Raw genomic sequence first — 27,376 nt, 5'->3', positions numbered from 1 at the left:
GCTTTCAGAGGAACCCAGAATAGGACTTGGACAAAGAAGTTGTCATGAGTCATGAGCAACCACGGAATGAGTTAAAGTAAAAGAGAAGAAAATAAGCAAGAAATGAAATTCTTTTATGAAAGAGGAAAGGAAATATTAGATAAAGGAAATCTAGAGTCCAGCTGAAGAACTTGAGAGTAAATATTTTAATCACTCTGAGCAGTGATAAGACTCTGATGAGCTAGTCATCTGACTGAGGTTTCCTCTGCTGTAAATCTTTTTTACTGAAAAGCTCTTGAAAAACAAAACTCATTAGAGAGTTAAGGTAATGGTTCTCCTCCAAAATGTCGAGTATCCGCTTTTATTGCTGTGTTACTGCCAGCAGTACTGAGAGTGCTGCGTCACTGCAGCAGCAAATGGGTGGATCACTGTCTTCCCCCAGAGATAAATGAAGCAACAATGTGGTAAAAAGCGCTTGGTTTCAGGAGGTGAACAGTTGGATCTTTAATTACAAAGGACTGAAATCCATTACAACACGACGGGGAGTGTGTTTAATTTGCAGAAAGAGAGAAATAGCTGGGGTTTGTGACTTAAATGACCTTAACACAAAAACCCAACAGTCCCCACTTCTGAAGGGCAATGTACAACCTCTACTCTGAAAACACAGACAGGCTGTGAGATAAGGAACTGTTGCCTCTTAAAAAATTGAATGAGAAAAGGATGACACATAATATCACTGTTGTCTGTGAGATTTACTCTCATGAGTTCTGCTTTTACAGTTCAGTGAAATGCTGAAACCTTGACTTGTTTGTAGAAATAGAGCTATATTAGAAAGCAAGTGGATACTGTGTGGAATCTGTGGGTTTTTATTTCTGGGTTTTTGTTTTGCTGGATTTCTGGGGGGGTTTTTGAGGAAAGCAATACGCTTTTTATCTTAAACAACTAGTTTGCACAGCACCCTACCTTAGTAAGGACACCAAGAAAGAAATGCTGTGAAGACTTAGAGAATGAATTTACAGTTGCCAGGGGAGAATGGGGGAAAGGGACAGTTAGCGAGTTTGAGACCAGCATCCAATACTTTGGCCACCTGATGTGAAGAAATGACTCCTTAGAAAAGACCCTGATGCTGGGAAAGATTGAAGGCAGAAGGAGAAGAGGGTGACAGAGGATGAGATGGTTGGATAGGATCACTGACTTGATGAACATGAGTTTGAGCAAGCTCCAGGAGTTGGTGATGGACAGGGAAGCCTGGCATGCTGCAGTCCATGGGGTCGCAAAGAGTCGGACATGACTGAGCTATTGAACTGAACTGAGGTATGCACTGCTATATTTAAAAAGGATAAGAAGCAAGGTCCTACAGTATAGCACAGGGAACTCTGGTCAATGTTACGTGGCAGCCTGGATAGCAGGGATGTTTAGGGGAGAATGGATACATGTATATGTGTGGCTGAGTCCCTTTGCTGTCCATCTGAAACTATCATAACATTGTTAATTGGAGGTATGTGCATGCTAAGTTGCTTCCGATGTGTCCGACTCTTTGTGATCCCATGGACTGTACCCTACCAGGCTCCTATGTCCATGGGGATTTTCTAGGCAAGAATACTGGAGTGGATTGTCATGCCCTTTTCCAGGAGATCTTTCCAAGCTGCATCTCTTATGTCTCCTGCATTGGCAGGTGGGTTCTTTACAAGTAGGGTCACCTGGGGAGCCTATGCTCCAATATAAAATAGAAAGTTAAAAAAAAGAACGCTGTGAAAACATCTAACTCTCTTTACCTCAAGTTCTGAGGATGCTACTGTGAGCCTCTGGTAAATAGTAATAAAGTTTTTCCCTCAACAACGTCTTGGTCCTCAGCTGAACAAATAGAAACAGGCTCAAGAGAGTCCTAGCATTCAACACCCTCAGTAAGTAATTCTAAAGGAATCCAAAATGGCCTTCGTTCTGCACTGTAATATTTGGTGTTATGAGGTCCTTGAGAGGTAGGGACAAACGTGTCTAATGTTCGCTGTTTTCTTCCACGGGAAAAGCAGAGAGATACCAGTGAAAACTCAGCCCATGCCAACTCCTCATTCAGTTTCCCCCAGGACAAGGGAATCACTGAGTAAACACAGTAAGCATGCCAGAGGCTCCACCCTGGCCTCCCTCCTCTTTCTGGGTGCAGACTGCTCAGAGGGACTGTCCAGCGTGCTCTATGAGAGCTCCGTGGGATTTCATTTTAAGGTGATTCAAGAACTCCATACCACCTCCAACCACCCCTCTCCTCTTCCAAGGAAATTCTGATCTCAACTTCATTTTATAGACAATCTAAAAACTACTTTTAAATGATACCAACACACATTTAGTTAAGCATTTTCAAAGAAATTATTGAGTTTGCCTACCTTGTTTAATTCACAATTTTAAACAAAATATTTAAAGTCTGCATTGCAAAAGTCCATAGAATTTACATGTGTGTTTCTTAGAAAGAGAAAGAACACAGAAAAACCTGTAAACAAATGTTCATAGCATTTGTCATTTTATTTGCAATAGCCAAAGACTGAAAACAAACCACATGTTTTCTGATGGACAAATGGTGAAATAAACTGTGGTACATCCATACCATGGAATACTACCCAACAACAAAAAGGTATGAATTACTGATACACAGAACAATTTGGAAATGACATTGAAGAAAATGTGAGTGAAAAATCCAATCCAAAAGGTTACATACTGTGTGATTCTATTTATATAGAATCTTAAAATAATCTTCTTAAAATAACAAATCATAGAAATGGAGAAGAGATTAGGTTTTGCCTGAGGCTAGGGATGGGAGTAGAGTGTGGGAGCAAGGTATAAAAGGGTAATGTGAGGGATTCTTGTGAAAATAGGACTGCTCTGTATCTTGAATGTAGTAATGAATACACCAACCTGCACATGTGACAAAACTGCATAAAACTAGATACACAGACACACAAAAATACATGAGCTCAGTTGGTAAAGAATCCACCTGCCATGCGGGAGACCTGGGTTTGATCCCTGGGTTGGGGGATCCCTCCAGTATTCTGGCCTGGAGAAATCAATGGACTGTATAGTCCAGGGGGGTTGCAAAGAGTCAGACACAACTGAGTGACTTTCACTTTCACAGCTGACCTATGAACAACGCAAGTGTGAACTGCATGGTTCAATTATACTTCGAGTCTTTTCAATAAATACAGTATGTACTACAGGATCAGTGGTTGCTTAAGTCTCAGAATGCAGAACCTCCTTGGATGCAGAGGGCTGGCTGGCTGAGTATAGAATTAAGAATCCCAGATTCTGGTATCCATGGCAGGTCTTGGAACCAATCCCCCACAGATACCAAAGGACAAATGTACTTGCAAAAACGGGGAATTGTGAATAAAATCAGTGGATTGTATTCTGGTTGTAATACTGTACTACAGTTTCGAAAGATGGTAACAAGTACACAGAATCACTTAATGTTATTTCTTAAAACTGTACATGAATTTTTAAATTGTTGTTGTTTAGTTGCTAAGTTGTGTCCAACTCTTTTGTAACCCCAAGGATTGTAGCCTACCAGGCTCCTTTGTCCATGGACTTTTTTGCAAGAATACTGGAGTGGGTTGCCATTTCCTTCTCCAAGGGATCTTCCTGACCCAGGAATAGAACCCATATCTCCTACATTGGCAGGCAGATTCTTTACCAGTGAACCACCAGAGAAGCTGAATCTAAAATTATCTGAGTAAAAACTTTGATGGGAAAGGAGGGAAAAATAAAACATACTTTTTAACTCATAGGGCTGATCCACATTATGATAAAACCACAGAAAAAGAGGTTTGCAAAAATGAAGAACAAAGTACATCCACTTCTATAGGTAAAGTTTTTTCTCTGTTGCACAGTATATTTTACATATATACAATTATGGGTTTTTATGGATTTTCTAAGAGAGAATAGCCTAGACTTTAAAAAAATTTTTTACTTAACAATTTTTAATTCTGTTTCAAACTATTTAATTTTTTAATCAGTTAAATAAAATCATTTTCATGATTTTACCATGAGAGTCATAACTTTTATTTTCATCTATTATCCTTGTTTACTGTTACAGTGGCATATAGAAAGGTAGAATTCTTTCTTTACCCTATTAAGCTGATCTTCCATTCAAATTCTTAAGACAGAGTTATCTCTATTCCCTCATGACACTACCTAGAACCATGCACTTCTCTTCATTTTCAGAAAATAACATTGGAGAGATAAACCACTCTAAGTCCCTGACTTACCTCATGCTCCCATCTTGAACACTATGACACTAGTAAACCAGGATATTTTAATGACTAGAATGTGAGTTGATTTTAATGACATTTATTATAACCTTGAGTTCCCCAAATCCTGTTTCTGAAAGTCAAGTAAAAGCAGATTTTTATCCTTAACAGCCAATCCAAGATTATGCATTGAGTCTTTAATACTCAAAATAATCAGTCAGTGCATTTTACTTCTTTTATCTACTTGTGATGACTATATCATTAATTAGCTAGAAGGAGGAACAGAACTAAACCCAGGTCAATTATTATGATTTATGTACCTTGATTAGTGCGTGGGAACACAAACAAGACTAACAGCACTTACTGGGATCTAATTTCAAATAATAAGAGACAAACGAGGCAATCTAGACAAGTCTCAACAGGAAACTAGACTTATTAAAAGTAAGAGGAAGACTCAAAATTCTAATCCCAAGAGGCAGTTTAAGTGATCACCATCTAAAAAAGATGTGTACACCCATGGCAGAACCATGTTGATGTATGGCAAAACCAATACAATATTGTCAAGTAAAAAAAATAATAATTGAAAAATTTTAAAAAAAGAAAGAAAAAAAAAAGACTCTACTTAATCCTATTTTCTGTTTATCTGTAATTAAAATAAACTTTTTTCCCCTGAAAACCAAAGAGTGAGGAAAAGAGTGCATGCCATTTACAGATGTGAAAAAAGAGAAGACACATTATTTGCTCTCCGATGTGGAATCATTCTAGAGAATATTCCCAACGCTGTGGCGAAGCACTGCCTACTCTTTCTGTCCAGTTTTTTCTGCCTTAGTTACTGAATCCCTTCTGGGTTTAATGTTTATCTCATCTGGAATTGTTATTGTTCTAATCTGTAGCATTAATTGCTTCCATATTGTTTGAGATTTTTATCTTACTGTTACTGTCAATTTCCTTTCAGTTAATGATTGTTTTACCTACTGGTCAATCCCAATGAAACACCAGCCTATAAAACACTGCCCACCTCAGCTGACAAATTAATCTGCAAGTCTGATTTCAAAAGCAACAGTTTACAAATTAGAGCTTTGCTGTAGACACAAAGATAAATACCTTAAAATCATACATTAATTGGTCTTATTTGGTCTTTAATTTTGGTAAACTAGGTTTTCAACTTTGGTGGCTTGCGACAAGTTTAACTGAGATCACTACACACACGTATGTAAATCCGATATGGTGGCCACACGTGGTTACTGCGGACTTGATATGTAACTAGTCCAAATTCATACGTGCTACAGTTACAATATATATGCTAGATTTTGAAGACTTAATATAAGAAAATGTCTAACATACCTCCTTAAAACTTGTCCAGATACTCTCTTCTCACCCTTTTAAAATCACAGGATTGGTGGTTACGTCACTCTTTTATTTTTCATAAAGATTATTTTTTTCTAAATCAGTTTTTCTGGGGGTTCAATTTTATTAATATTTTTAATGGATAATGTTTGACCTTGTTGATTTTCTCTATTGTTTGCTTATCCAGTCCATTGTCTTTCTTTGGATTTAATTTTAACTTTTTTTAGATTAGATGGAATCTGAGATTACTGATTTTGAATGACTCTTTAATAATACATGTTTTTAAGCTATAATTTTCCTGTACACACTCCTTTAGGTACATCATACAAAATATGATATCGCTCTAAGTATCATGTTTTATTTTAATCCTTTGGTGAGGAATTAAATAATTGATGGATGAAATATTGCTACTAGAGAATCATCAATCTGAAATAAGAGAACTCTTGAGAGTTGTGCTTAGTTTTGTTTTGTTTTTTTTCAGTAAAAGTTGTGGTCACACAAAATTAATTCTAAGATTTTCCATATATTATTAATGAATGGAAAAGCTTTAAGAGTTTCACTAAAAGGAAAACCATTAAAACAAGTACATATGCTCTTCCTGAGATATCACAAAATAGATCTGATAATTAAACTCTTCATTTCCCTTTCATTTGGACTTTTACTCATGATTTTATAGGTGTGCATATATTTTATATAGGTTTATAAATTATATATTGAAAGAGCTGTCATTTGGAAGATTGCATGTACATATGTTTCCAAATAACAGAATTCCTTCTGTTCGGATTGCTCCCTAGAAAAATATTCTACATATTCTATCAGTACATTTGCTTTCTTTATGGAGAAGATACTTCAAGTGATATTTTTTGTTTTGTTTTTTTTTTTACTTTCAGACATTGATGGCCTTGTGCATAATCATATATTCTGAATCTGGAAATTTAAATGAAAATCCTACCTGTAACTTTATAGTAATTGTTTTTTATAGTTTCCCCACTTCAGTGTTTATGTTGTGACCTCTATTTCAGTTGGCATCAAAACTTCATTAATAGCTTACTATTTATATTATTCCTTACACATTGCTACAATATATAGCACAGCCAAGTTTTCTCTATTATCCTTGCCTTGCATTTTTCTATAAAGCTTAGGAATAATAAGGAAAGAGAAAAGCTACCTACATGTAATAAACTCCAGTTCTCCTCTCGTTGTACATGTAGTACTTTTTATACAATTGCTCAAAATCCCACTAAAAATTATTACTTTTACTGTTTTATTAACAATAAGACTGAGGTTCAAAGTTGTAAGAGGACTTGCTTAAGATTATGTATGTAATAAATGGCAGGGATGGGAATGTTCAATCAATGTTCAATAATTTTTTCCAATATAGAGTTGGTTTCCCCAATTTTTATAAAAACTCTTGCTTCTTAAAATACTTTCTTTGTTTTGTGTATCCCTACCAACTAAAATAAGTTAGTGATTTTTGTTTTTTAAGTAGGTTCTATAATAAAGACTGTTAGTGCATTAAATGTTAATTTTTAAATGTAAATACTCTAAATCTTTTGTCCTAGACATTAATATTTATATTTTTCCCCTCTAATTACCCATTCTCTACAATGTACCCTAAGAATTTGTTATTGAGATTCCAAAAGTTAAATTCAGGTCATCTTTGTCAACTTCTCCTATTTTCCTTTTGATCTGCTGTACAGAGGGGATACATTTTCCTTATTCAAGGATGAAAAGATGAGTGGTAATCAATAAGGAATCCACAGTAGGAACTGCCGGGCAAGTCAAATGTACTGCGTCCCCCAGCCATTGGCCAGTCCGCCATCAGGCTGTCTGCCATTTGTCACATGCAGTAAGAAAGAGAGGTGCTTTCCACCTGGCTGGAAAACAGAGGTGAGGATGTGAGCCCAGTGAAAGGACTCAAAGTTTAGTTGGTTAATTACTTTTTTGTGAAGAAAGAACAAATGAGCACAACTTACCACGCTAATAGAGTTTTGCAAACAGAACACACTGGTCATAGCAAACACCCTCTTCCAACAACACAAGAGAAGACTCTACACATGGACATCACCAGATGGTCAACACCGAAATCAGATGGATTATATTCTTTGCATCCAAAGATGGAGAAGCTCTAGACAGTCAGCAAAAACAAGACCAGGAGCTAACTGTCGCTCAGATCATGAACTCCTTATTGCCAAATTCAGATTTAAATTGAAGAAAGTAGGGAAAACCACTAGACCATTTAGGTATAAACTAAATCAAATCCCTTATGATTATACAGTGGAAGTGAGAAATAGATTTAAGGGACTAGATCTGATGGACAGAGTGCCTGATGAACTATAGATGGGGGTTCGTGACATTGTACAGGAGACAGGGATCAAGACCATCCCCATGGAAAAGAAATGCAAAAAAGCAAAACGGCTGTCTGAGGAGGCCTTACAAATAGCTGTGAAAAGAAGAGAAGCAAAAAGCAAAGGAGAAAAGGAAAGATTATAAGCATCTGAATGCAGAGTTCCAAAGAATAACAAGGAGAGATAAGAAAGCCTTCCTTAGCGATCAATGCAAAGAAAGAGAGGGAAACAATAGAATGGGAAAGACTAGAGATCTTTTCAAGAAAATTACAGACTCCAAGGGGACATTTCATGCAAAGATGGGCTCGATAAAGGACAGAAATGGTATGGACCTAACAGAAGCAGAAGATATCAAGATGAGGTGGCAAGAATATACAGAAGAACTGTACAAAAAAGATTTTCACAACCCAGATAATCATGATGGTGTGATCACTCACCTAGAGCCAGACATCCTGGAATGTGAAGTCAAGTGGGCCTTAGGAAGCATCACTATGAACAAAGCTAGTGGAGGTGATGGAATTCCAGTTGAGCTATCTCAAATCCTGAAAGATGATGTTGTGCAAGTGCTGCACTCAATATGCCAAAAAATTTGGAAAACTCAGCCGTGGTCACAGGCCTGGAAAAGGTCAGTTTTCATTCCAATCCCAAAGAAAGGCAATGCTAAAGAATGCTCAAACTGCACAATTGCACTCATCTCACACGCTAGTAAAGTAATGCTCAAAATTCTCCAAGCCAGGCTTCAGCAATATGTGAACCGTGAACTTCCAGATATTCAAGCTAGTTTTAGAAAAGGCAGAAGAACCAGAGATCAAATTGCCAACATCCGCTGGATCATCAAAAAAGCAAGAGAGTTCCAGAAAAACATCTATTTCTGCTCTATTGACTATGCCAAAGCCTTTGACTGTGTGGGTCACAATAAACTGTGGAAAATTCTGAAAGAGATGGGAATACCAGACCACCTGACCTGCCTCTTCAGAAACCAGTATGCAGGTCAGGAAGTAACAGTTAGAATTGGACATGGAACAACAGACTGGTTCCAAATAGGAAAAGGAGTACATCAAGGCTGTATATTGTCACCCTGCTTATTTAACTTCTCTGCAGAGTACATCATGAGAAATGCTGGGCTGGAAAAAGCGCAAGCTGGAATCAAGATTGCCGGAAGAAATATCAATAACCTCAGATATGCAGATGACACCACCCTTATGGCAGAAAGTGAAGAGGAACTAAAAAGCCTCTTGATGAAAGTGATGCATGATACTGGATGCTTGGGGCTGGTGCACTGGGATGACCCAGAGGGAGGGTATGGGGAGGGAGGAGGGAGGAGGGTTCAGGATGGGGAACACAGGTATACCTGTGGCGGATTCATTTCGATATTTGGCAAAACTAATACAATATTGTAAAGTTTAAAAATAAAATAAAAAAAAGAAAGAAAGTGAAAGAGGAGAGTGAAAAAGTTGGCTTAAAGCTCAACATTCAGAAAACTAAGATCATGGCATCCAGTTCCATCACTTCATGGGAAATAGATGGGGAAACAGTGGAAACAGTGTCAGACTTTATTTTGGGGGGCTCCAAAATCACTGCAGATGGTGACTGCAGCCATGAAATTAAAAGACGCTTACTCCTTGGAAGAAAAGTTATGACCAACCTAGATAGCATATTGAAAAGCAGAGACATTACTTTGCCAACAAATGTCCGTCTAATCAAGGCTATGGTTTTTCCAGTGGTCATGTATTGATGGATGTGAGAGTTGAACTGCAAAGAAAGCTGAGTGCTGAAGAATTGATGCTTTTGAACTGTGGTGTTGGAGAAGACTCTTGAGAGTCCCTTGGACTGCAAGGAGATCCAACCGGTCCATCCTAAATGGGACCAGTCCTGGGTTTTCATTGGAAGGACTGATGCTGAAGCTGAAACTCCAGTACTTTGGCCACCTCATGAGAAGAGTTGACTCATTGGAAAAGACCCTGATGCTGGGTGGGATTGGGGGCAGGAAGAGAAGGGGAGGACAGAGGATGAGATGGCTGGATGGCATCACCGATTCGATGCACATGAGTTTGGGTGAAATCAGGGTGTTGGTGATGGACAAGGAGGCCTGGCGTGCTGTGATTCATGGGGTCGCAAAGAGTCAGATACGACTGAGCGACTGAACTGAACTGAACTGAACCATCATGCATGTAAAAAGATGCTAGAGATACTGTGAAATAGTAACACTATTTAATATACATTGAGTTCCCAGTGGGTTCTAAAGGGTTTATACTGCTACTGCTAAGTCACTTCAGTCATGTCCGACTCTGTGCAACCTCATAGACGGCAGCCCACCAGACTCCGCCATACCTGGGATTCTCCAGGCAAGAACACTGGAGTGGGTTGCCATTTCCTTCTCCAATGATGAAAGTGAAAAGTGAAAGCAAAGCCGCTCATTTGTGTCGGACTCACAGCGACCCCAGGGACTGCAGCACCAGGCTTCTCTATCCATGGGATTTTCCAGGCAAGAGTACTGGAGTGGGTGCCACTGCCTTCTCCGAAAGGGTTTATATATGACCTTAGTTCTCATAATGCAGATGTAATAGGTACTTTACATGTTTACCTTTTTATAAAAAGTAAAGAAAATTAAGAAGACAGTACTTTCCAAGTTCAAATGGCATATCAATTTCATACAAACAGTAAATGGTAGAGAGGGGTCCATTCAGGTAAAAATGTTCACACTGTCTTGATATATATGGTGATATATCACTTAACTTCTTTCCAAATAAATGAAAACTTCAATGAAATGGATGGTTATCTAAGAAAATACAATTACAAATATATAATAATATAATAAAACTACAGTTTACCGTGCTAAAGCATATAATATAAACAAATAATAAATGGAAAAACATAACAAATCATTCCCAACTAAAAAGTAAATCAATCAAAAGGCAAAAATTCCAACAGGTAATTTCATGAACTCTGTGACTTGTATAGGTCACTTAACATATCTACACTTTTCAAATATTGAAAGCAACGACAATATTTGATGATGATAGAGGTAAGAAAACAGTTAAAAAAAGTCTGAAATTACACTATACTTACATAAATGTTATTGATAATATTAGACTAAATAATGATAATAAAATATGATAGGCAAATTCTGACTCATTTATTTCTTCATTAACACTACAATTTTTTTTTTTTAATGAGCTGGATTATTCAGGGTAACGCTCTCTAGGGCACATCACAATCTGATATGAGAGGCTGGCTATCCCCTCCGCTCCCATATGGGTTCTCACATATCCAGTCTTCTCTCCCATGGTGCCCACCTTAAAGGACACAGGCAACAGAGGAAGGAGAAAGAACGAGATTGCCTGGGATCACATAAATGAGCTCATGACCAAGGCCTAGCAAAAGCACCCCTCATCCGCTGCTATGCTCCACTGTCCAGAACTAGTTGAGAGGCTGCAATCCACCTGCGAGGGACACAGGCATATGTACTCTCCCCACATGCCTAGAAATAGGAAAATGTGATCGGGGGACATCTTGCCAGTTTCTGCCACCATCTGTATGTGTCATACCCAAATACTCACGACTCTTCCTCACAAACATGAGAACACTCACGTTCTCTCCAAGGGTGTCAGCATAATCGTCATTATTCCATGAATTCAGCTCCCATCCAGGTGATGCATAGTCCTTTCCTCTTATAAAACAGCCAACATTTCCCTGAGCTCATGTTTTCCTTATAATACTTAGCCAACATGCATTACTAAGGTTATTTTTGCCAGTCCCTTCCCCTAGAGCACATAGAAACGCGGTCTGCCTTCCAAATGTTCTCCAGAATCAATTATTTTACCTAACAATTTTTTGGTACAACGCCATCCCCTAACTGAGTAATGCTAAAAGTAATAAAAAGAAAAGAAAATTATGATGTTCTCAGTATTCACGGATAACGATGCTATTGATGCTATGAGTCACTACATAACACAATGGGCTCTTCATGACGAATTTCTTCCCAGTGGCAGTATTAAGAATTGTGTTTTTCTTATCATCTGATTGCTTTTGTCATAAAGACAGTGTGAATCACTTCTATCCTCGCCTTTGCTACTATAAAACCAGGTAAGTTTGTGGTAAACTTTCTAAAATGCAATTTGAAAAGCTGGACTTAGAAACACAGAGCTTTGGAGAATGAATTTAGCAATTAACCTCCTTGGTTTCATCCTTTTCCTTTTTCTATCTATACTGTTCCATTGTTCCTCATTTTTTAAATATGTATTTGTTTAGTTATATATTCGATTATTTATTGATTGCCCTCTTAGGATAAAGGCTAGAATACAAAAGTAAAGCAAGCAAATATAGGGAAGTTGAGAATTAAAGTCATGATGACTTATAGAATCTCCTGGTTTTGAGTCTCTTTCTCTCTGAAATGCTTCAGTTATAGAATATGAGAAAGTATGGAGAGAGAAGTCTTAGAAAGCTTAATTGGTTTCAAAAGTAATGTAGGTCTATTATCTAGGCTAATATTCTCCTTTGAAAACTGACCTACAATATAAAAGATGCCAGTTGTTTTTAATTTGCTGATGATTGACAAGGGAGGTCAAAAAGTCTCTCACTTTCTCTCTGGAAGGGACAACAGAACAGATGCTCGCACGCAGATTAATGGTCCATATATCCCAGTCTCTTGTTGCTGACCAGCTGATAAGAGACATAATTGTCCTTAACAATTGGGCATAATTTATTCCTGCTTAGGTGGCTGTTACCTTCTGCAATTAAAGCACAGTGACTGTAGGGTCCTGTTATGTTATCCTAGCAATTTAGCTGAATGTGCGATTCCTACTCATGCTATACATCATGTCTATACAATGCCAGAAAATTGTGTGCCAAATAGTTTCAGCTCAGGAAATGTTCTCCTATTCTCATAGAATTCTAGCAAACATCGTAAAATAGGTGTTCTAGTCCACTGTGATGAAGTACTCTTTCACTATGGAGTTAAGGCACATATATATGTATGTAGAACATATATATATAAGACACACACACACACATATATATACACACACACATATATGTATGTGTGTATATATCACTTGGGGGATGTATATTTTTGACGTCAGGAAGTCAGCAGTGCATATACACTTGATATGCAAATTCACCAGCACAAGAAAGTGGTATCAGGGGAAGCATTAATATACCAAGGCGTGGACTGTACCATCTGGAACATTCAATCCTGGAAGCATGCCAATAGGCTGTGAATTTCTAGGGTGTACCCTGGATTGTCATTCCCATGTGACAGATGCTGAACCACATGTCTCCTCCATCGTCTCTAACCCACTAAGCACATGTTCTAGAGCTCTGAGTTTTCTGATGACTCACGATGGGGTCTCCCATCATCAGATCCCTCCTCCCCATTTTGTGAATGACTTCTAAAGCTTCCCAAAGATCTAAACTGTCTGTTTTGCTGTTTTAGTTGCTAAGTACAGTCCAACTCTTTTGTGACCCCTGGACTTTAGCCTGTCAGGCTCCTCTGTCCATGGGATCTTCCAGGCAAGAATACTGGAGTGGATAGCCATTCCCTTCTCCAGGGGATCTTCCTGACCCAGGGATTGAACCCACATCTCCTGCATTGCCAGCTGAATTCTTTACCACTGAGCCATGAGGGAAGCCCCAAACCATCTCTTAGATCTCAGAAAAATCACTAAGACTATATTATTGTTACAACTCTGAGCAATGTACCACAGGAATTAATTTCTTAAGTACAATACAACTCAAGGGAAAAGAATCTTAGTTTTGAATGCAGTATCTTTCAAATTTTCTATTTTTACCATTAGCAATGAACAATAAAAGAAAAATGAACATGATCCATACCATTTCAATAAACAGACTTTTCTTAATCACAGTAATTACTTAACTCTTACCCTGAAGGGAATCCTAGGAGGTAACTAATTGATCACTCTACCAACAGTGATCCTTCATTAAGTCATATGGCAAAGATGATAAGCAGTCTCTACTATGTCACAAGATCTCCTTCTTTCACTTCCCATTACTTAACCAGCAGTACCCCTACAGAAATGTAAGAGTAATAGCATATTAACACTAGACTATTAATCTTACATACATGCATGTAATTATGTGTGTATATACATGATTAGAAGTCTGATGTGAATATACGGAAAGAGAATCAGCAATTTTCCTGGTTCTTCTTTAATGTTCTACATAATTCAAGGTTATTTTTACTTTTCTTTGTTTAGCCTTTTAAATATCTTTTTGAAGTGTAATTTGTTGTTGTTGTTCAGTCACTAAGCCATGTCTGACTCTTTGCGACTCCATGGACTGTCACCAGCCAGGCTCCTCTGCACATGGGATTTCCTGGGCAAGAATACTGGAGTGGATTGTCATTTCCTTTTCCAGAGGATCTTTCCAACTCATGGATTGAATCCACATCTCCTGCATTGGCAGGAGGGTTCTCCACCACTGAGCCACCAGGCAAGCCCTGAAGTGTAACTGACATGCCATTAAATGTCACTCATTTTAAGTGTAGAATCCAATTATTTTTTTAACTTATACAACTGTGCAGCCATCACCACAGTTCAGTTTTAGAACATGCCTAGCACCCCAAAAAGATTCCTCAGGCTTGTTTGCACTCAATCCCCATTTCCCCTCCAGCCCCAGCCAGCCACTAATCCTTCTGTCTATATAAATTTGCTTTTTTAAGGCATTTCACATAATCAAAATCATACAACAAATAGTTTTCTGGGCAGTTTTTCTTAATCAATTATCATAACACTTGGAGTTTCATTCATGTTTATGTAGGTATCAGTAGTTCCTCATTTTTATGACTGAGTAGTATCTCATTCTATGGGCTTCATATTCTGTTTATACAGTTCTGCGTGTTCCCACTTTCTGTCTATTATGAATAATGCCTCCATGAACATTCACAAGTCTTTTGTCAACATACACTTTTATTTCCCTCTGGTAGATACTTCAAGTGAAGTTGCTGAGTTGTAGATATATATTCATATCCAACTTTTAAATAAACTGCCGTACTATTTTCCAAAGTATCTATATCATTTTACATGTAACCAGTAATGTTTGAGGGTTCCATTTTCTCCACATGCCTGCCAATGCCTGTGTTATCTTCTTTATTACAACCATTCCAGTGAGATGAACTGCTGCTCCACTGTGGTTTTAATTTGCAATTTCCTAATGACTAATGATGGTGAATGTCCTTTCATGTGTTTATTGGCCATTTATATGTCCTCTTTGGTGAAGTGTCTATTGGTATATTTTTCCCATTATTAACAGTTTTGTGAAGTCTTATTTACATAAGACACAGTTCATCCATTAAAAGTACACAACTTAATCATTTTTAGTATATTTACAGAGTTGTACAACCATCACCATCACCTAATTTTAGAACATTTCATCATCTCCAAACGAAAGCTTGCACCCATTAATAATCACTGCCCATTTTTCTTCTCCCTCAACTTTTAAATTGGATTATTTGGTTCTTTATTGTTGATTTGTAAGAGTCCTTTTCATACTTCCGATACAAATCATTTGTCAGATATATCACTTGCAAATATTTTATCACAATCTGCTGCTTATCATTTTATTTCTTAAATAAGTCTATTGGAGCACAAAAATCTTTTAATTTTGAAGTCAGATTTGCCATTTATTTCTCTATGGATTGTGCTGTGAGTGTCATATGTGAGAACTCTTTGCCTAAAACAAGATCCAAAGATTATGAAAATGCTTGGCCTTATGGAGAAAAAACTATTATGCTATTCTTGTGGAGAAAATTGAATCTCATAGAGTTAACTAACTTCCTCAGGGTTTACAAATTAATAACTGAGCTCTTCCATTTTTAGAAAGACAATAATAGGCTCTTTTACCTTACATTTGCTTTAATAAATACTTATTAAATATTGAATATTTAAAATGAAGCCTCATAAGCTAAACTTCTTATCTACATAGCTGCAACAGACAGAAGGTAAGTACTGCAAACTACAAGTGCATTTCCAACAGAAAGGAATGTTTTTCTATGAAACTTTGCAGAGCTATGTGACTGATTAATTAGTAGTATGGCTAATAATAGGGGAGAAAGCATTTGATTTTGTTTAAAGAAATAGAGATCAACTAGGAAGTTTATAGATTACATGATTTAATGCATTGGTTTTTTTCAATTAACATTTTTTTCACTGTGTGATAATTTTGAAATAGTTTATTAGAAAAACTTCTAATAGTGAAATTAACAACAGAAGTCATATAAAACTGGTATGCTGCATGTGAGGGAAAAAAAAGAAGAAAAATTCTGTTACTCATTTCCCTTTCTAGTCTCTGAAGTAGGCAGTAATAGCAGTTTCTTCTTTTGTAATTATAGAGAAAGTAAAGCACAAATAGAAAACACAGCAACAGAAAAGCACAGTCAAATGTTTCTAATGGGCTCTTTTGCATTCTTAAAGAAATTTGCTGTTATAATAGTGATTTTCACTGTATCATGGTGGTTTTACATTAGTAATATTTTTCTATATATATTCTACAATATTGAAATCTATTGAGATTTTATGGTGATAAATCAGCACTAAGAACATTTGATAATAATATGATAGGAAAAAATAACATCAAAGATGTCATACATTTATACATTTATCATAAGTTTCCATCATTCTGAGAACCTCTGGAGCGTGTACACTCAGAGTATGATTCTTCATAACCCCTGGCACCTTGATTTCATAATTTTCAGCAACCATCTGTGCCCTTACTTATGCTCACACTTTGTTTCCATCACTCTTCACAGTTCAGCATCTTTACCTGTCAGACCTAAGCGTTATGATGTGAAGGAGTGTGATCCTCAAAGCAATTTACATTGTGTCACCAAACTATCTTGGGAGAAGCCTATATCTAGGTACTACCATCCAATAGAAGGCTATGACATATAGCATTAGAAAGCAAGAATGCAAGCCCTATCCACACAAATTATTCTAAGTTGGACCTTAGAAAAATCACTCCTAGTTTCAGTTTTCTCAACTGAAAAATGAAAATGAAAACAGCAGGTCATCCTTACCAGGATGTTACATGCCTAAACAAAACCCTATGTGGTAGACCTCCCAGCTTGAAGTTGAATTGAAATCACTCCTGAGATTCAGGCAGGTCTTTGCAAGGGGAGGATAGATTTCAGAGCCTACAATGAAAGGGACAATGGAACACATGTCAAGAGTACGTTGTCTCTGAATGGACAGAGAAGAGAGCAGGAAGTATGAGAGAGGTGGACCAGAGCGAAACAGAACAGAAGCCTGCAGAGACAGCTCAAGGCTCACAGGGTCATGTGTACATGACACCATCTATATGCCTTTGAGTTTCTGCATAGTCCCTTTAAAATGACTCTCTTATTGAGTTTCAATAGATTGTTTTTGGTAGGCATCACTGTGTTATTTTATGCGTCTGTCATTAACATGAAAAATTCACTTCTTAAACTGATCTACATAAGTTGGTTATAAAGCATCCCTTCAACCAACTGCTGCAGCTTAGTTACTGAGTTTTGGTGACATGTAATCCAAACCAAAAAGCCTCTTGATGAAAGTGAAACTGGAGAGTGAAAAAGTTGGCTTAAAGCTCAACAATCAGAAAACAAAGATCATGGCATCCGGTCCCATCACTTCATGGCAAACAGATGGGGAAACAGTGGAAACAGTGTCAGACTTTATTTTGGGGGGCTCCAAAATCACTGCAGATGGTGACTGCAGCCATGAAATTAAAAGACGCTTACTCCTTGGAAGGAAAGTTATGACCAACCTAGATAGCATATTCAAAAGCAGAGACATTACTTTGCCAACAAAGGTTCGTCTAGTCAAGGCTATGGTTTTTCCTGTGGTCATGTATGGATGTGAGGGTTGGACTGTGAAGAAGGCTGAGCGCCAACTTTGACTGCAGCCATGAAATTAAAAGACGCTTACTCCTTGGAAGGAAAGTTATGACCAACCTAGATAGCATATACAAAAGCAGAGACATTACTTTGCCAACAAAGGTTCGTCTAGTCAAGGCTATGGTTTTTCCTGTGGTCATGTATGGATGTGAGGGTTGGACTGTGAAGAAGGCTGAGCACCAAAGAATTGATGCTTTTGAACTGTGGTGTTGGAGAAGACTCTTGAGAGTCCCTTGGACTGCAAGGAGATCCAACCAGTCCATTCGGAAGGAGATCAGCCCTGGGATTTCTTTGGAAGGAATGATGCTAAAGCTGAAACACAAGTACTTTGGCCACCTCATGCGAAGAGTTGACTAATTGGAAAAGACTCTGATGCTGGGAGGGATTGGGGGCAGGAGGAGAAGGGGACGACAGAGGATGAGATGGCTGGATGGCATCACTGACTAGATGGACGTGAGTCTGGGTGAACTCTGGGAGTAGTTTAATTGATGGACAGGGAGGCCTGGCGTGCTGCGATTCATGCAAAGAGTTGGACACGACTAAGCGACTGAACTGAACTGAACTGAATCTAAACTTTCTTGAATTCCAACTGGTCCTCTATATTTGTGGTCCAATCTAGTTGCATTTCAGCCTATGATACACAGTGGAAACAGAACAGGTTATAGGAACTATTTTTCCATGTTCCATCTTACTTTAAACATGGTAAATGAAAACATTACATCAGTATGGATAGGCCAAGGGCTTTATAATCAAATCTTGTTTACATTCTGTCTCCATGACCCTTGGCAATATTAATAGTTGCTAATCCATAGGTCTGTGGTGAAAATGAAATAAAATGATGCCCGTAAAGTACTTGGCAGAGCGTCTAGTTCATAGGATCATTTAAAAACTGTTATGAATAGTTAAATTTTCTAAGTTAGCACCATGGAAGGTCTGTTTCAATTGATTCCTCTGATCAAGTTTCTCAAAATATAATGCACTTCACTAAAAACAAATGAATACACAAGCATATGTAGCAGTTCAGGTCAGTCATTCAGTCATGTCCAACTCTGCGACCCCATGGACTGTAGCACGCCAGGCTTCCCTGTCCATCACCAGCTCCCGGAGTTCACTCAAACTCATGTCCATTGAGTCGGTGATGCCATCCAACCATCTCATCCTCTTCCTGCCTTCAATTTTCCCCAGCATCAGGGTATTTTCCAAGGAGTCAGTTCTTTGCATCAGGTGGCCAAAGTATTGGAGTTTCAGCTGCAGCATCAGTCCTTCCAATGAATATTCAGGACTGATTTCCTTCAGAATTTACTGGTTGGATCTCCTTGCAGTCCAAGGGACTCTCAAGATCTTCTCCAACTCCACAGTTCAAAATCATCAATTCTTCGGTGCTCAGGTTTCTTTATAGTCCAACTCTCACATCCATACATGACTACTGGAAAAACCATAGCTTTGACTAGACCGACATTTGTTGGCAAAGTAATGTCTCTGCTTTTTAATATGCTGTCTAGGTTGGTGATAGCTTTTCTTCCAAGGAGCAAGCGTCTTTTAATTTCATGACTACAGTCACCATCTGACCACAACTGTGTGAACTGATGAGGAACATATACATGTTAAACCAGTGGATGCTCTACATAGTTGCATTATATTGATTTGCCTTAACCCACTATACTCTAGGGTGGACATCTTGGGGTGTACTTCCTATGGAGAGTATGTTGTTTCACTAATTCAAGTCTTTCCATTTCTTCTCCCAATCTTATCCTTTCCAACTTGTCAGCAAACTTGCTTCATCAACCCTGCCTTCTCGTATGCATAGCCAAATTTCTTTTTATGGACTGCATTCCTATCAATGTTTAAAAATTCTCACACATTCCCCAAATGAAAAACAACATAACACCTTCCTTGCCCCAAACCCCTCACCCTAATTTCCCAACTCTTTTTCAATGCTTCAGATTTCTCTCCTTTAAAGTCCAGTTCCCTGAAATGAGTCCTCTTAAGTGCTGGGCCACCACATACATGTGGGGCAGTAAGCACAGGACATCAGCAAAGCAAAGGCACAAAATACCAAGGAGTCTATTACAGCATTTTCATGCAGAGCTGTGCAATTAGATGATACACAAGAAAGCTGTTCCAACTCCAGAATTCATGCAAATTTTGTGTCATTCTGAAAAACACAATTGTGTTGAAAATAACCTTTAAGAGAGTGGGCTCTATTCTCACGCTTACAGGCACTGAAAGTCTTAATCTGATTTGGGCTCAGTTTTCCACATATTTCCTCTTCTTTCATTTACCTGTCAAGTCCCTTAATATGGCTTCTAACCCAAAATAAATCTACTGAAACTGCTTTTGTCAATATCACCATTGCCTGCCTTCTAACTAACTCAGTGGCCATGCTCCCTTAATTTCACAATATCTCTTCAGAATGTGGCAGTGTTGACCTCTTCTTCTTAAAATCTTCTACTGCCTTGACCTAACACTCTGTATTTCAGCTATACTGAAATCCTCCCTGGTCTCTGAAAGAGTTAGATACTCAGTCTTACTTCCTGCCCTTGGACTTTCACCACTGTGTTTCCAATGCACATCACAGTACCTGTCACAGAGGAATGGCAGGTCCCCAGGAAAGATGGATGAACTCATTGTTGAGGGCCTGAATCTCATTATCCATGACACTGTAGCTTATATTGCCCTGTTTGACTTCCATATCTCCACTGATTTTCTGTCATAACTCATCTCCTCCCACCTCCCCAACCTGGTCTTTGCAATTTTCTTCTCTAGATTCTATGCCTCATTCTATTTTTAAAATGAAAATGTATATCAACACACAAAAGTCAGATGTGGACATACTAACAATTATCAATCTGAAAAGGAAGCTAGAAAAACAATCTCCATTACAATACCACCAAGAAGAATAAAATGTTTAAGAAGAAATTTAACCAAGGAGGGAAAAAGACTTATTACAGTGATAATTACATTGCTGAAAGGAATTAAAGAAGACACATATAAATGGAAAGACAAGCCATGTTCATGGAATAGAAGACAATATTGTTAAAATGTCCATACTGCTGAAACAATCTACAGATTCAGTGCAATGCATCTTAAGAATCCTAAGGGTGTTTTTTTGCCAAAATTAAAAAAAAAAAAAAAACAATTCCAAAATTCATATGGAACCACAAAGGGCCTTGAATAGTCAAAACAATCTTGAGCAAAAAGGACAAAACTGAAGGCCTCATACTTCCTGATTTCAAAACATATTACAAAGATACAATTAAAACAGTATAGTACTGGGCAAAGGCTCAGAGAACAGTACCACAGAGATCCTAGAATAAACCCACACCTACTATCAACTGATCTTTGAGAAGGGTGCCAAGAACACACGATTGGGATAGGAAATTCTTCTCAATAAATTATACCTGGTAAATTGAATATTCGTATGCAAAAGAATGAAATTGGGCCTTCATCTTACACCATTCTCAAAAATCAACTCAAAATGCATTAAACAGTTAAACATAAGACCTGAAATTAGATAAGCTAGACTACACTAAAACCAAAAGCTCCTGCACATCAAAAGAAGCAATCAATGGTATGAAAAGGTAAATTATAGAATGGGAGAAAATACTTGCAAGACATGTATCTGATAAGGGTTCGTTTCCAAAGTACATAAGGAACTCTTTCTACTTAATAGCAAAACAAAACAAATAAATAATCCAATTTTAAAAGAGGCAAAGGGCTTGAAAAGACTTTTCTCCAAAAAAAAGACACAAAAATGGCCAATAGGTATATTGAAAAAATGTTTAACATCAGTAGCCATCAAGAAAATAGAAATCAAAACCAAAATGGCAATAGGAAATTAGAGCCGTGTTACCGGTGGAAGGAAGAAGAAAACACCCATTTCATTGCGACCTGAATGTGAGTTTGATTGGGTACTGGATGTTGGTTTTTTTCTCTATGACTTTTGAACTGCACTGAATGATGCTAGCCATACTTTTAGAAGCCACCTAGCAGACTTAGAAAACAAACTATGGATACCAAAAGGAAAAAGTAGGGGAAGGGATAAGTCAGGAGTTTCAGGTTAACATAAACAACCTAGTATATAAAAAATAATCAACAAGAACCTACAGTACAGCAGAGAGCACTGTACTCAAAACTCTCTAATCACCTCTATGGGAAAAGAACCTGAAAAAGAAGAGATATAAGTATGTAACTGAATCACTCTGCCATACACTCGAAAGTAATACAATATTGTAAATCAACTGTACTTCAATATAAAATTTTAAAAAAATGTTAAAGAATCTACTACAGAGGAAAACTATAAAAATTCATCTTATATCTTACAAAACTGTATTAGAAATATTTCTGGAATATTAACATACTGCTAATTTTGGAGGAAGGAAAATAATGTTAGCTTTATATTAATAACTCATTATCCTATATCAATCAACTCCTTAACATAATGAACAGAAATGAACACTTAGTGGGAAAATTGTTAAAATGGTAAATTTATATTATGTATATTTTACCACAACAAAATAATTAAAACAAAAACTATTAACACAGCAACAGAAAACACAGTCAAATGTTTCTAATGGGAAAATGTTTTCCTATTTCAGAATTTCAGACTCGGCGTGTGCTCCTTAGATCGTCCTGCTTAAGCATGTGCATCATATGGCACCCTGACAACCTCATGACTGTATCTGTCCACAGGGCCCTCTTGCTGGAGTACAGAGGGATGAATGCAGAACAATTAGGCTCCATCAGCTGCAGGGAGGCACCTACTGACCACTGGGGACTGACATCCGCCACTGAAGCTGGTCTTGCTGTGTCTCTTCTCCATGTGAGTAAAGCATTTTTTCCATCCAGTGCTTGACTGCAGTATTTTTCCATGGAGACTCCAATACCAAGATGCAGTGGTCAGAAGTGCTCAGATTTCTACTCCTGACAATAGGCAACAGATGCCACTTTAATTCCAAGAGAATTAAAATCATTGTCTCTAAGAGATATGTGCACTCCCATGTTATTTACCATAGCCAAGAGCCAGAAACAACCTAATGTCAACAGATGAACGGATGAAGAAAACTTTATATATATATATATATATATATATATATGCACAATGGAACATTATTCAGCCATGACAAAAAGAAGGAAATCCTGTCATATGCAATGACATGGATGAACCTGGAAGACATTATGCCAAGTGAAATAAATCAGCCACAGAAAAAAAATACTGCAAGATTCTACTCACATGAGGTCTCTAAAGTAGTCAAACTCATAGAAACAGAAAATAAAATGGTGGGAAGGGGAAAACAGGAAGATGCTGTTTAACAGGTATAGAGTTTCAATCAGGCAAGATGAAAAATGTAAAACGGCTGCATTTTCACTTTAAAAGGCAGAGACACACACGATGATCTTTCTATCAGCCTCCACCTTTTTGATAACCTTGAATTTCTCTCTTCTTACATCAATGACTCAAGTTGCCTTCCATTATTCCACGGACTTTCCCATAATAATAATTACTTTCCCTCTACATGCCTGGACCCTCATTGGTCCTTTCCCTCATCCTCATGGATGTACAAGTCCCTCCTTCTTGAAAATGTTCAAGATGTTAATTTGATCTTATTCTTACCCCATTTATTCCCTATTTCATGCTTTAGGTAACTGCCAAACACTAAGAATGGGTGGATTTCATTTGTCATTTTCACTCCAACATGTGATTCTTCCTCATTTACTTAAAGTTTGGTTTATAATTCTGTATTTATACATAAACTATTCTCTTGTGTTACATTAACATTCTGCTCAACTGATATCTTCCCATCGGCTTTTATTTATTCCTCTGATTGATCATCATGGTATGCAACTCCTTGGTCTCAGAAATATGAAGCAATGACATGTCTTTTTTGTAGGAATAAATGAATAGTAACTTGGATCATAATCCACAATCAGATTCTAGAAATATGTCTCAAAATTCCCAAAGGGATTTAAAAGTATTAACAAAAGCACTGTTGCATGTAAATGAAAGCTCATTTAATGAACAGACTAATAATTTGAATGATAAAAGTGGATAATTCAAGACAGAGAAACATGTTGCTGACACCCAAATTACGGCCGTGAATAAATACATCACAGAAACATGGGAAGCACCAGATGGATTTAAATACATGAGAGAGCTGGGCTGCCCATTAGCAGATGAAATCTGATTGGAAGACTGCAAGTGGCTTGCATGTGTTTGTATATTTCTAATATCTGCCTGATGGAACAATCACTTAGGCAGCCAGCAGGAGGCAAAATAAGCCAGAAAAAAAAATCCAGAGCCCATCAATATCAACTTTGCCAAATTCTTTAAAACAAGCATTATGTTTAGCTCTTTTAAGATAAGAAAAAGAGCGCATCCCAGAATAATATGTTTGGGTTTCATTTTTGGCTATGAGAAATATAAAATGACTCATTTTTACAATGAAAAATTAATTTTTTTAAATCATTGTTATAAAATGAGAATATATAACAGAGAATGAAGAACAATTAGATGTAGCATAACCTACTTCTGCTTCATCACATCTGTGATTGAGGCAACAACCAGCAGTCTTTAAAAAATGATTAAAGCATTGATAGGGAAGTACATCTGAGCAAATATCAGATGGGGACATCCCCATTAGTTCCAGTATTAAAAAAATTTTTTTTAATGTCCTTTCTCAAGATTTATCAAGTGGTCATTAATCAGCTACAAAAGCATGAAGGGTTTGTTGACTTTGTTACAACAGTAAACTGAAGTGTTTAGGAACACCATCCCTTAGGATGAAAGTGGCCCCCTGTGTCCATGGCTTTCACATCTTCAGATGCTGATGGCCGACTGCACTATGCCATTTTAAACAAGGGACTAAAGCTTTAGCAGATTTGGGTATTCAGGAGCTTTTGGAATCGATCCCACACAGATACACAGGGCTGATGGTATTGCATTCCCCTGAGTCAAAGAGTTGGAAACCAAAGCCTTGTAAAATCAGTTCCAACCTTCTTTTTCATGTGAATAACTCCTCCTTCTTTCCACACAAACCACCTTCTCTGCTCTTACTAATCTGCTGCCCATTCTATTCCTAACTCTGCCTTGACTCTTGTTGGTCTCATTCCCTGTCATTTCTTCCACTTAATTTCTGACTCATCCAAATTCTCCTTATTCTTCAACTTTCATAGCAGTTTCCCATCATTTATGAAACTTTTCCCTTAGTCTATGGAGAGGTCCTTTCCAATAGTCCACCTCGTCCTTAAAAAAAAAAAACACTGCTTACCTCTTATTTTATGTTCTTGTTATCTGATGTATGTGAAAATCCTAGAGTGTCTCCATTCCTTCAATATTCTTTAAAGCTGGTTTGTGCCACCCATCTTATTTCAATTCTTTCTTGCACCGAGTAAATTATACGTATGCAAGAAGCACTCAGCATTCACTGAAAAATAAAAACAATGGACATGCAAATGAGTGAATGCGAGTTGAGCCTGTTATGTTGACTTTTCTTTGGAGATGGCAAATTAATATTTACTTCTACTTAGTTACTCATGAAAAGAAGAAATTTTGAAGAATGTAAGTTAGCAATTATAGCAGAAAAGAGGAAGAATAAATATGGACAACAGTTTTCCATACACTTTAGGAAATGATGATAAGAGCCATCCATAGACTAAATAGACATAATATATAAATAAAAATAAAAAGGAGGTCCAAGAAAACCACATTTCCAGATATACATTTTTCTTTCCTTTCATTTGAAATGCAAGTAATCTTTAAAATAAAAATACTCCTTAAAATACATATATTTAAAGATTTTTTCATGTCAGGAAAATAAATTTAACAAAGTATTGTAAGTGATAAGTATGTAATTCTAGAAGTCATTCAACTTCAATGGCCTCAATTCCACCATTGCCAAGGAATAAAGCAGATAGAACTCAGCCTCCACTCAAAATATACCTTAATATCACCATTAAGTTGAATATAATTAGAATTACAATTAAATGTTATACCATTTTTAAAAGGAAATGATTTCTTCATCAGGTTTTATAATGGCCTTTGGCATAGCAAGTTGAAATTGGACCTAAAAATAAAATCTTAGTTAAATGAAAAGCTCAGATTAACTGACAATTTTCCTACTTCAGAATTTCCCTATGTATTTTTCTCCAATGACCTTTCTGATGACAAAGCCTGAAATGATAGTCAATTAAATTTATATCCCAAGGCACACTATAAATTTGCCAGAACCAAAATGAATGCACTGTGAAGTTCATGAAATCAGCTCCTGGTACCAGGGAGTGGAGGTAGATAGAGAAGAGGTGGCAGGTCAGTCCGTGGTGGTCATGCTGACACTGTTAGAATGATGCTCAGATCTGCAGGATCTGCATGAGGATGAAGGGCAAAGAAAGCCCTCAAAGCTCCCTAATAGCAAGCATTTAATATCCCAATTTGTTTCAATATCAGTTCAGCTCAGTTCAGTTCAGTCGCTCAGTCGTGCCCCAATCTTTGCGACCCCATGGACTACATGCAGCACACCAGTCTTCCCTGTCCATCGCCAACAACTGCAGTTTACTCAAACTCATATCCACTGAGTTGGTGATGCCATCCAATCATCTCATCCTCTGTCATCCCCTTCTCCTCCTGCCTTCAATCTTCCCCAGCATCAGGGTTTTTTCAAATGAGTCAGTTCTTCCCATCAGGTGGCCAAAGTACTGGAGTTTCAGTTTCAGCATCAGTCCTTCTAATGAATATTCAGGACTGATTTCCTTTAGGATGGACTGGTTGGAACTCCTTGAAGTCCAAGGGATTCTCAAGAGTGTTTTCCAACACCACAGTTCAAAAGCATCAATTCTTAGGCACTCAGCTTTCTTTATAATCCAACTCTCACATTCAAAAATGACTACTGGAAAAACCATAGCCTTGACTAGATGGACCTTTGTTGGAAAAGTAATGTCTCTGCCTTTTAATATGCTGTCTAGGTTAGTCATGCGTTTTCTTCAAAGGAGCAAGCTTCTTTTAATTTCATGGCTGCAGTCACCATCTGTAGCGATTTTGGAGCTAAAAAAAAAAATAATGGCTCTCACTGTTTCCCCATATGTTTGCCATGAAGTGATGGGACCAGATGCCATGATCTTAGTTTTCTGAATGTTGAGCTTTAAGCCACTTTTTTCACTCTCCTCTTTCACTTTCATCAAGAGGCTCTTTAGTTCTTCTTCACTTTCTGCCATAAGGGTGGTGTCATCTGCATATCTGAGGTTACTGATATTTCACTCGGCAATCTTGACTCCAGCTTTTGCTTCATCCAGCCCAGCATCACTCATGATGTACTCTGCATATAAATTAAATAAGCAGGGTGACAATAGTCAGCCTTGACGTACTCCTTTTCCCGACTTGGAACCAGTCTGTTGTTCCATGTCCAGTTCTAACTGTTGCTTCCTGACCTGCATACAGATTTCTCAAGAGGCAGGTCAGGTGGTCTGGTATTCCCATCTCTTTCAGAATTTTCCACAGTTTGTTGTGGTCCACACAGTGAAAGGCTTTGGCATAGTCAATAAAGCAGAAATAGATGTTTTTCTGGAACTCTCTTGCTTTGTCGATGATC

Source organism: Bos indicus, chromosome 18 (genome assembly GCF_029378745.1).
Source record: "Bos indicus isolate NIAB-ARS_2022 breed Sahiwal x Tharparkar chromosome 18, NIAB-ARS_B.indTharparkar_mat_pri_1.0, whole genome shotgun sequence".
Lineage (NCBI taxonomy): Eukaryota > Metazoa > Chordata > Mammalia > Artiodactyla > Bovidae > Bos > Bos indicus.
The sequence above is the reverse complement of the archived record's forward strand: the minus strand, read 5'-3'. Positions refer to the sequence as shown.